This window comes from Fukomys damarensis, unplaced genomic scaffold (assembly GCF_012274545.1).
Source record: "Fukomys damarensis isolate Sample0158 unplaced genomic scaffold, DMR_v1.0_HiC HiC_scaffold_4, whole genome shotgun sequence".
Taxonomy (NCBI): Eukaryota; Metazoa; Chordata; class Mammalia; order Rodentia; family Bathyergidae; genus Fukomys; species Fukomys damarensis.
The window spans coordinates 33,031,297-33,043,028 of record NW_022900916.1 but is presented as its reverse complement, the minus strand read 5'-3'; the positions used below and the strand labels follow the sequence as shown (position 1 = coordinate 33,043,028).

Sequence of the window (11,732 nt, the reverse complement as noted above, 5' to 3'; positions counted from 1 at the left end):
AAAAAAAAAAAAAAAAAAAAAAAAAAAAACACATTTTCTTTAGCTGTTCACCCATGAATGGGCATCTAGGCCATTTCCAAGATTTAGCTATTATAAAATGTGCTGCTATGAATGTAAGTGGACATATACCACTGTGGTTTGATGTTCTGAACTCTTTTTTTTTCGGTGGGGGGACCAGGGATCAAACTCGGGCCCTTGCGAGGCAGGCAGTGGAACCACTGAGCCACTGACATTCTCAACTCTTTCAGGAAGATACGTACAGGGACTACCTGGGTCGAATGGAACCTCTAGTTCTAGTTTTTTAAGGAATCTCCATACTAGTTTCTACAGTGGTTGTACCAATTTATAGCTCCACTGACAGTGGAGAAGGGTTCCTTTTTCCATGTCCTCACCAGGATTGGTACTGGTTGATTTATTGATGATAGCCATTCTTTCTGGGGTGACATGGCATCTCAGTGTTGTTTTAACTTGCATCTCTCAAATGACAAGTGGTGTTAAACATTTTTTCATTTATTTGTTATTTTTTTACTTTGAGAAGTGTATTCATTTCAGGTGCCCATTTTTGGGTTGGGTCTTGAAATTTGGGGGGTCTGATATAATAAACTTTATTTTAAAAAGCAGTACTAGATGTATTCACATACTGGTGGGCACTTTGGTTGCTTCTACTTTTTGGCTTTTGTAACAACGCCATCATGAGCATGAGTATACAAATAACTCTTTGAGACCCGCTCTCAGTTATTTTGGATATATCCCCAAAAGTAGAATTGTGGGCTTATACGGTAATTCTGTGTGTAAATTTTTGAGGACCTGCCATACTTTTTTTTTCTGTGATGCCTGCACCATTTTATAGTCCCACCAAGAGTGTATGAAAGTGCCAGTTTTTAACATAGAGATGAAAGGGAAGAGACACAGGTAAAAAATGAAAGCAGAATCCAGGAAATGGGAATTTCATGAATATATCTGAATAGGGAGAGGGAGTGTATAAGATGACTCAAGAATTGTGCAGAAGGGCTGGGGATTTAGCTCAGTGGTTCTGGCAACTGCCTTGTAATCGCAAGGACCTGAGTTCAATCCCCAGTAACAAAAAATAAATAAAAGAATTGTGCAGAGAAGAATGTTCAGTGCTGTGGTGAGGCACTTGTTAAACCATGCTCACTGGAGTTGTCTGGGTAATACAATTTGTTGAAATGTCAGCAGAGAACTGTTTAGGTGATTCCCTACTTTCCACTAGCAGATTCTCTGCTTTCATATAGAGTTTCTTGTACACAGCTCTTGAAATCAAGTGTGCAAAGGCGTGTGTGAAGGCTGCGTGACACATTTGGATTTGGCAAGGGAAATTCCATTCTCTATGAGCTGAAGTATCCCACACTATGTACTGTACGTCTCATATTTAGGTCCAAACTTGGGACATCTGGTTTTGGAACTGGGTCTCTGTTCTACTTAGCTTTTTGTTTTTCCTTCACAAATGTATGCACAGCAGCTTAAGTTCATGGAACTTTAGTTGAGAAAGTCTCTGAGTCAAGCCTATGTGATCATTCTCTCTTTTTTTCTTGTAGCAAGTTGTGAGGCTTTCGTTTCCAATCACCAGTGCTAGCCCATCATTTTCCTCTTTCTACACATTTATTTGCCATAATAAAGGCAAATGCAGTGAAATAATCAAATAAGTGCATAAACAGTCTGTCTTTAATGGATAAAAGTGGGATGGTGCTAAAATTGAACCGGAGCTGCCAGCTGGTGTGACTGCTTTTTGGAGAATACGTAAAAAATCCCTCACCTGAGAAGCTCCTTCATTGAACAGTGCCCTGCTACAGCCCAGCGAGCATGTAGAGAATGGAACTCCACCTGTAGTTTGAGAAATTTTCAGGTAATCACAATATCCTTTACAGTATCACGTTAGACCCTCTGCTTCTCTCATACATATTTCTTCCCATTTCTATGTTCATCTCGTTGATTAAAAACTTGTTATGGGTTGAGCCTGCCAGGATTCGTAGGTTTAAGTAGTAACCGTCAGTACATTAGGATGTGTCCTTATTTGAAGATAAGGTCTTTAAAGAGGTAATTAAGGTAAGTGAGGTTATCCAGTTGGGCTTTAATCCAGTAGGACTAGTGTCCTTCTAAGAAGAGATTAGCACACAGACTCACACAGAGGGAAAGCCAGGTAAAGACACGGAAAATACAGCCATCTCCAGTCCAAGGAGAGCAGCCTCAGAAGAAATCAATCTTGCTGCACTATGATCTCACACCGTCAGCCTCTAGAACTGTGAGGAAATTAATTTCTGTTATTTACATCACCTGGACTGTGGCTCACTGTTCTGTGGGTGCTAGAAACAGAGACCTCTAATCAAACTCTGGCAACCTCTCAGCAAGACCTGCAGGGTTTCCCAAGCTGCAGGACTGAGAGACGCACTTCCCTGAGGCCCCAGGTGAGGACCAGAGTTGTTGGTGAGCAGCTGGATATGCAGGTGGAGGCCACAAGTGAGTGATTTTCCTGCTCACCTCAGGCTTCTCCACAGAGCACCGTATGTCAAGTTTTTAAATTGTTTGAGGAAACACTCGTTAGGGCCTAAAATCTGGAATGCATCCATCCAGTCACTTGCAAGCAGATACTTATTTTCCTTAGATCCCATGATGTTCATGTTTCCCACTGATGGACAAAATGAAAGAATCAGTTACAAGGGAGGACTCAGTCATTGGGGAAAGTTTTTTTTTGTTTGTTTGTTTTTTAATTACACTTACTGCTGGGAATTTAGCTCAGTGGTTCCGCCACCTGCCTTGCAAGTACAAGGAAAATTATGTTTCTACCAATATATGAAGAACATAGAAAAAAACCTAAGTCGTTCTAAAAGAATGTTTTCCTAACTCATTATAGAAGTAATAGATATTTCTGGTGTACAATTCAAAAGACAAAAGTTTAGAGAAAGAAATGTGTGTCTCCCATAATTCGACCATTCAGAATGACTATTAAAGACATGAAGTGCTGGTCTTTCAAGACTTAGTCATATGCATGTGAAACTGTGTGCATTTGAAAAATGACATTACAGTTTAAAAGTGCTATTTTGTAAACTCTGCCAGCTGAAAACAAGTTACAGATATTTTCCAAAACCATCACATATTCTTTGAAAATGTAAATTTTATGGTTACATTTTAATATTCTTATATAGAGTCGTATTTTATTTATTTATTGAATATCCTAATACCCAGGTAAAACATGTTCATTTCCTAATCAGAAATGCACACAAAATGTTAGTGGAAGTATGGTGAAAGATGTAGTTCAAGAAAAAACTTTTGAAAGACATGTTCAGTTGTCCAAAAATTAAGGAATTTTACATAGGCAATTACAATTGAAGTTATTCTTTCTTGGTAATTAGGTACTGTCCCTGGAGCTACTTTAGTTTTACTGAAAGAAATCTGATTAAATAAAATTTATTTTATTACTAATTTTTCACAGTATGTGTCCCTGACGGGGTTTCTATGCATTAAAAAAACAAAATTCCCATTTTCCTCCTCTTTATATTTGCTTTTCTTTGCAAAATGACAAGGTGTGGGATAGTTCCCAACGTTTTCTGATAAATGCCTGAACTTTCTGTTCCTATTATAGAAGGAATAGAAAATATTAATGCATTTACTTTAAAATGGGTAAAACTACAAGATGAAAAGTCTTAATACATCACAACCACTCTTGAGCATTTGTTAAGAGGTTGGCACATGCCAGCAGCTACTTTTCTCATGAATGGTTTTGTTTGATTCTCACTCTAATCTCACAATTAGGTAAGTGGTATTTCCTCCTTTTCACGTGAGCAAAAACTGTGTCAAAGAGGTTGTATCAATTGCTGGAATACAGAGTAGATCCTAAGTGGTGAGTTTGAAAGCATGTTTTTTCCATTACACAGCACACAGTTTTCTGCTGGCCAAGACAGCTATTCACATAGTTTTTGGACCCCTTAATGGGTGTTCAATGGCAAAGAGTACACACACCTAGACCAGGTGTGATGATAAAGTAATCCGACCCATTATGGTGGCTATGGGAATCGTCATTGTTTTGTAATCGCATACTTGCTTTATGGACAGTGCATATCCTTGGGGTGCAACAGAAACGTGCATGATGACTACCTGGAAAGTGATAGGACTGTGCCTTTGCAAACCTCACCTGTGCAGCTGCATCCTACAGCCAAGACAGAACTGGGGAGCCAAATACTGTGACAACACCTCTTTAGGCCTAAAAACTGGAGACATGTTCAGAAGGTTAATATTCAAAATGCAGTGACTTTGTTATTTTTTCACCCTTATTCTTTTAACTTGGAGCTTGGCATTGATACTCAGGCTAAGACCTTAGTTTTCTTTGAAAAAAAAAATATATATATCTCCTACAAAAGGCAGTAACCAGAGACAGTACGAGAATCTTGGGATTCTCAAAGGTTTGGTATAGAGGGGTGAACCACAGGGAGAGAGGGAGGTTGCTAAAGCGAAGCCTCATTTCCTTTGGGCCCTGGTGGAAGACCTCAGGAGGCAATGCTTTTACTGTGTGCCTCATTAAGAGGCAGGACTGGCCCACCCCTTGGCTTGCTATTCTGGGTTTTGAAGCCCCATAGTCTTGCCAGCTGTTGACTCAGAATTTCACATCATCTTGTCCAATTCCAGATTGAGGTTTAGCTCTCCTGCCCTCTTTCTCCCAAGCACTCACTTCTCTAAGACCATCAAGACTGCTGATTCTACATCCAGAATATGTACCTGCTTGGATCACACTGCCTTACTTCTAGCACTTGCTCTGTGGGTCAGGCTCTATCATGATCCCCTTAGGCCAATGGCTCTGAACTGGCCCCTGGTCTCCCCACCCAGCCTCCTCACGGCAGCCACGGTGAAGTGATTAAAGTATTCTCAAAGATCTTTATCTTCCCTCTTAATACTTCTCCTCCCTCCCTCTCTCCCCTACTCCCTCTTGGTACTGGGGCCTGATCCCAGGGCCTTCACACTGAGCTACATCCCCAGCCACTTTTTTGCCCCCCAGACAGGGTTTTGCTAGATCCCTAAGGTGCCCAGGATGAACTCGAACTTGTGATCCTCCTGGCTCAGCCTCCCGTGCTCCTAGTATTACAAGCACGCACCACTCTGCTCATCTTTCCTCCTCTATTCCTCCCCTTATACCTCTTTATGGTACAGTGGTGGAGGTAATAGGACCCTACTGAACTATAACCCCAGCTCCTATTTTTGTTTTATATCTTGAGGTGGGTCTTGCCAAATTACCCAGACTGGATTTGAACTTGCAATTCTCCTGCCTCAGCCTCCCAGAGTGCCTGGATTGTAGGCATGCACCACCATGCCCAGAAACATCTTTTTGCTGACATTTCATGGCTGCCTTCCCCACTGGCTTGTCACCTCAGTAAAGGCAGTGATAGGCCTGCTCTGTGTGCCACTGCCCCTTAGCAAATAGCTGTTGGATGGGAGCACATTACCTGCCCACACACTCTTCAAGTGAGCGCTTCTCTGGACACTTGTAAGACTGGATCTCTCAGGGTCCCTGAGGCTGCCTGTCCTGTCTTTGGAAGGAAAGCACTGCACTGAGCTTCACTGTTGGAAGAAAAGGTTATTATGTCCCTGTCAGTATAGGAAGGTGTAGGACCCTGTTGGACTCCAAGGGACAGTTGGCTCAGAGTGGCTGGCAGTGACCTTGCCTTTTGTCTGGGGCCTGGAGAACACTGGGTCAGGAGTAGCTCAGCTATGGTCCACCTCAAGGAGGCAGCACAGAAGGGAGGAGGCAGATGCTGAAGGAAAGCTGGGGTCTTGATATGACTAAAGATGGGAAATATTCCCAGGGCACCAGTGACCTTGCTTAATTATTTTAGTTGAAACACTGCCCTCATTTAGTAGATGTGATTTCTAGATCTTCTGCCTTAACTTCTCTGCCATCCACCGTGTTTCTAGGAAACCCAGTCACTTCTGTTCTCAGGACAAAACAAGCTTGGGATTCAGTCCTGTTCCCAGGCTCTGCCTCTGACCTTGCTCCTGGAGCTGAAGTTCAGAGTGAAGCACATGTTAGCTTGGGGCTGCAGAACCATGCCCTGCCCATCTGCAGTGGCCCAGATCCTCAAACAAGTGTGGGTTGTGTCATGTGGGGAGTTATAGTGGGGAGTGAGACATCCAGTCATATCAGGGGAAGAAGTACAACTGTGTATGAAATTCTGGTTGTATTGAGGCCATGTCCTGAGGGTTTAGTGAGTCTATTAAGTAGTAATCTAACCCAGTGATGAGCTCAATTAATTGGTTGTTTCCCCAATTCCCCTTCAGACAACCTGAACTGTGAGCTTCTGAGCAATTTAAAACCCAGCACAGGAAAGGCCCTCTGTTCTTCATCCTTTGATTCCAGCAATTCTCAGCCAAGGCAAAAATCTATCAGCAAGGAAAGAGCCAGAGAGATCTGTGTACAAGCTTGAACCAGCCACTCACTAAGTGGACGATTCACCCACCTCACTGAGCTTTGATATTCTCATTTGCAAACTGGAGCTAACGCCAGCTCCTGGAGTCATTGTGAAAATTCAGTGGGTTATGAAAGGCACTCAGCACTGTGCCTAGCTCAGAATAGAGGTCCTATAGGTGGTGAATTTTTCCAAACAGAATTTGTCATTTTCAGGGAAAGGAGGCAAGTGTGGCTTCTGGGGGGTGCCATATTCACTCAACCCAGCAATTCACTAAATCGCTGCCATACTGCCAGGCTCCCTGGTGTCCCTCTTGAGGACACAAAGGCAAGGCGTGGAAGGTGATTTGAGCAAATGAGCTGAAAATAGGTCCTTTAGCTGAAGCTTTTAATATCTCCGCTGGTTTTGGGCAGAGAGGATGAGGTGAGCTTGATTAATTAAATCTCCCAAATGCTCTACTTTATACAGTGGTTTCAGGCAAGTCCTCTCCTGAGTTTTCTGATTAAAAACTCACAATAAAGGAAAAAAGGAAGAACAAAGACTAGAAGGAGACAAATTCGCTTTTTCATGGCAAGTTAGTAGCGTATGGATGGTGACTGTTCACGTTTATGGGTTTTCTAATTTGTCTAAGTGACAATTTGTTAACACTGATGGGGAAAATGCCCCACACACTTATGGAAATAATAAATCAGGTAAGTTAATTCAAATGCTACTGTGCATCTGAAGAAAGGATGAACCTGCATAAAGTCATCCAGTGTAGGCAGCAGAGGTCCCAAGGCACCTCAAGGTCACTTGTACTGGGCAAAATGCTCCTGGGCAACTAGGAGGGCACTCAGAGGTGGGTTCTGCTGCACATGATGCAAAGGGTTTATTCCATTCCACCAGTACTCAGCAAACAGTGATTTCACTGATGTATAAACGATGTTTCTCATGACATTTTGCTTTATTGATTCCTCAGTGTGAAAGGGCTGCTTATGTTAAACCTTCACCCATGGGGTACTATTTATTAAATCAATCAGAAGATTAAGATATATTGAGCTTCTATTGTGTGTCATATATGGGCTTTTAGTAATGACCAACAATGCCATGTCTTTTTCCTCATGGACCTCATTGTCTAGTGATAGGATGTGAGCAAGTAAAAAAAGAAATATATGCTTTAAATGCTGCAAAGGAAATAAACTCTTAATAGGGAGGCCATGTAAGGGCTTTCAACTGAGCAAGTGACTTGTAAATCCAGAACTAAAAGGATAATAGTTAAGCAGGTGGCAGGGTAAGCGTGAAGGGTGGGGATGTGTCCAACATATGCAAAGAACTGAGGTGGGAGAAAGCTTGGTTTGTTTGGTGAGGCAGGAGAGGCTGGTGTGTTTGAAGCACAGTGAATGAAGGTAAGTATGCAAAGATGAAGTCAAATAAAGTGGTAGAAGCCAGACCATGCAGAAACTTAGAGGTTTAGAGCTGGTTGTAGTGGTGCTCACCTGTAATCCCAGCACTTGGAGGCTGAGGCAGGAGGATCACTATGAGTTCGAGACCAGCCTGGGCTACATAGTGAGTTCCAGGTCAGTCTCCACTACACAGTGAGACCTGTCTCAAAAGAAAAAAAGAAAAAAAGAAAAAAAGTTAGAGGTTTGAATTATTTCAAGCCCAATTGAAACCACTGGAATTTTTAAATCTAAAAATTAATTTATTAGTACACTTTTGATATACATAATGACCACATTTATCATAGGAAATTTGTGCTCTACATGATAGATCTTGATTCTTTTTTTTCTGTTTCCTTCCTCTCCCTTCAAACCTTCTTCCCTTCCTTGTTTACAAAAGCTGTGTTTCCATTTCTCCCTGTTTATCATTTATTCCCTTTTCCCTTCCTGCCCTTCTCCCACCCCATCCCTTGTTCTCCTTCCCATTTGAACATTTTCTTCCTATTTCCCAGCATCATCAGTTTTGGTCCTTATTTCAGTTTTTCACACAAGAAAAACAATGCAATATTTAAGTATATGTGCTTAATTTGTTTCACTTAAAACTATGGTCTCAAGGTGCATTCATTAGCCTAAAAATGTCTGAAGTTGATCCTTCTTTATGGCAGAGTACTACTCCATTGTATATATAAACCACATTTTCATTAGCCATTTGTCCATGGATGGGCTTCTAGGCCATTTCCAAGATTTTGCTACTACAAATTGTGCTGCTATAAACATGGGTGTACATATATCGCTGTGGTGTGATGCTCTTTCAGGAAGATACCTAGAAGGGGAATAGTTGTGTCAAATGGAACCTCTAGTTTTAGTTAGTTGAGGAATCTCCATACTAATTTCCACAGTGGCTATACCAATTTACAGTCCCATCAACAATGGAGAAGGGTTTCTTTTCCCTACCTCCTCACCAGGATTGTTATTGGTTGATTTATTGATGATCATCATTCTTCCTGTAATGAGATGGCATCTCTGTGTTGTTTTAATTTGCATTTCTCGAAAGATCAATGGTGTTGAACATTTTTTAATGAATAAAAACAGCATGGTACTGGAAAAAAAAAAAAAAAAATTCCCAAGGAACAATGGAACAGATTAGAAGATACACACTCAGCCATCTTATCTTTCTTCCAATGAGTGTTTGGCCTGCCCCTTTGCTTGCAGTTGTTATTGCATCTTCTAATCTGTTCCAGCGATCCTCAAGTCTATTTTACTTTGTTTGCCAGTACCATGCTGTTTTTATCACAGTAGCTTTGTAGTATAATTTCAAATCAGGGATTGTGATGCCCCCTGCCTCCCCTTTGTTGCCTAAAATTGCTTGTTTTCTCTAATTCTATGATATACACTATTGGTATTTCAATCAAGATTATATTAAATATGTATAACAATTTTGGAATTATGGCTATTTTTACTATATTGGTTCCTCCTACCCAAGAAGAAGGGATATCTTTCCATTTTCTGACATCCTCTTTGATCTCTTTTTTCAAATCACTGTAGTTTTCTTTTTCTTTTTTGGTACTGGGGATTGAACTTGGGACATTGCACTTGTGAAGCAGGCAGCAGAACCACTAAGCTAAATCCCTGGCCCTGTAGTTTTCAATATAAAGGTCTTTTACTTCCTTTATTAGATTGATTTTTAGGTCTTTCTTTCATTCATTCATTCTTTCTATCTTTCTGTTTTGGATGCTATTGGGAAAAGTCCTGTTTGCCTAATTTCTCTCTCATTGAGTTTATTTGTGAATAGGAATGTGATTGATTTTTGAGTGTGACTGTATCAAACTATGCTACTGAATTTGGTTATTAAATCTGGAAGTCTTTTAGTGGAGTTTTTGGGATCTTCTATGTAGAATATCGTGTCATCTGCAAATAATGATAATTTAATTTCTTCCTTTCCTATCCTTATTCCTTTTATTTCTTTCTCTTGTCCAGTTGCTCTGGCTAATGTTTCCAGAACTATTTGGAACAGAATGTGATGATAGTGGGCATCCTTGTCTTGTTCTTGATTTTAGAATGAAGACTTTCAGTTTTTGATCATTTAGCATGTTGGCTGTTGGCTTGTCATAGATTTTTTTTATCAGATTGAGATAAAGACTATTCCAATTTTCTGTAGGGTTTTTTTAAAAAAATCATGAATGGGTGTTAAACTTTGTCAAATGCTTTTCCTGCATCTATTGAGATGATTATGTGATTCTTGTCTTTGGTTCTGTTAATGTGGTGTATTACATTTATTTGTGTGTGTATATTCAACCATCCCTGGGATGATTCCTACCTCATCATGGTGTATAATCTTCTTTATGACTTGTTGCACTCTGTTTTCCTGTGTCTTACTGAGGATCTTTGCATCTAAAAATGTGGAACACTTCATGAATGTGCATGTTGTCCTTGCACAGGAGTCATGCTAGTCTTCTTTGTACTGCTCCAATTTTAGTACATGTACTGCCAAAATGAGCACTTTAAGAAAGGGAATGGAAGGGCCAGGGATTTGGCTCAGTGGTTTCACCGTCTGCCTTGCAAGCGCAAGGACCTGAGTTCAATCCTCCATACAAAAAAAAAAAAAAAAAAAAAAAAAAAAAAAGAAAAAGAAAAAGAAAGGGAATGGTGTGCTCAGATTTGTGTTGGAGGATTTCTGTTTTTTACTTGGAGGTTGGAGGGAGTCACAAGTGGAACCATGAGTGAAAAAGACTACTGAACTAGGTCCTTGGAGAGAGAAAGATACACCATCAGAATGGCTAGAATGAGATAAGGGCACAACATCAAGTGAGGGCCGGGCTGGGAGTGAAGGTAGAAAATGCCATAACCATTTTGGAAAACTACTTAGTATTATCTAGTAAAGAGAAATATGCGCATCATTTGTGAGCCAGCATAATCCTACTTGTGAGCATGTGCCCGAGAGAAATGTCTATATACGGACACTAATTGAGACAAAGGAAAACGTTATGGCACCTCTTCATAACATCCTCAACCTGGAGGCAATCTACATATTAATACAATGGATAAACTGTGTTCCATTTATCCCAAGGAACACAATATGGTAAAGAAAAAGAATAAACTCTTTCTACATGCAAACAACATGGATGGATCTCACAAATGTAAGTTTGAACCAAAGAGTCAAACAAAAAAGAAGCTATACTGCACTATTCTATGTATAAGATTTAAAATAGTCAAAGTTAATTTATGGTGATGAAAATCCAAACAATGCTATCTTTGGCAAAGTAGAGAGTATCTGAGAGGGGTAGGTATGGGAAAAATTGTGGTGATGCTAATAAAGTCCTATTTTCTTCCTTCCTTCCTCCTTCCTTTTTTTCTTTTAGTAGTGGTACTACAGATTGAACCTATGGCATCACACATACTAGGCAAGTGGTGTACCATTAAGCCCTCCAAAAGTCCCATTTCTTTTTTTTTTTTCCCTCATTGAGTTTATTGGTACATTTTAGGCATACAGTACAGTTACATTCATCATTGGGATCTTGTACCTTTACGTGACAGGTCTTGGTTCTCATTTTTGAAAAGTCCCATTTCTTAATCTAGGTGGCGATTACACTTTGTGTGGTGCGGGTGTGTTCAGTTTGAAAATTGATCAAGCTATATATTTGGAATGGGGACAAGGGAGGGGGATGGGGAAAGGAAAGAAAGGACAAGAAAAAGCAGAAAATAGAAGGATAATGGAAACAAAACTTTTGTATGTAAGGAGGGGTTGAAGGGAGATGGGAATGGGGGAAAAAAACAGAAGCAAGATATATACAGGTACTAATTTCCTATGATGAATGTAGTCATATATATCTAAAATTACCAATAAATATTTTGCTGAAAAAAAAATGAATTTAGCTTGTTCACCGTCTCCTCCTCCTCCTCCTCC

At 40.3% G+C, this 11,732-nt stretch overlaps 1 protein-coding gene and 1 non-coding gene across 2 annotated transcripts in view; one reads left to right on the top strand and one right to left on the bottom strand.

Moving 5' to 3' along the window:
- Positions 1-11,732, top strand: part of Pde1c (phosphodiesterase 1C) — a 576,741-nt gene that overhangs the window by 58,483 nt on the left and 506,526 nt on the right. The gene's annotated exons all lie outside the window — the stretch shown is intronic.
- LOC117284230 lies at positions 10,222-10,328 on the bottom strand. Its single transcript, XR_004515311.1, has one exon. It is a non-coding gene; the product is annotated as a U6 spliceosomal RNA (small nuclear RNA).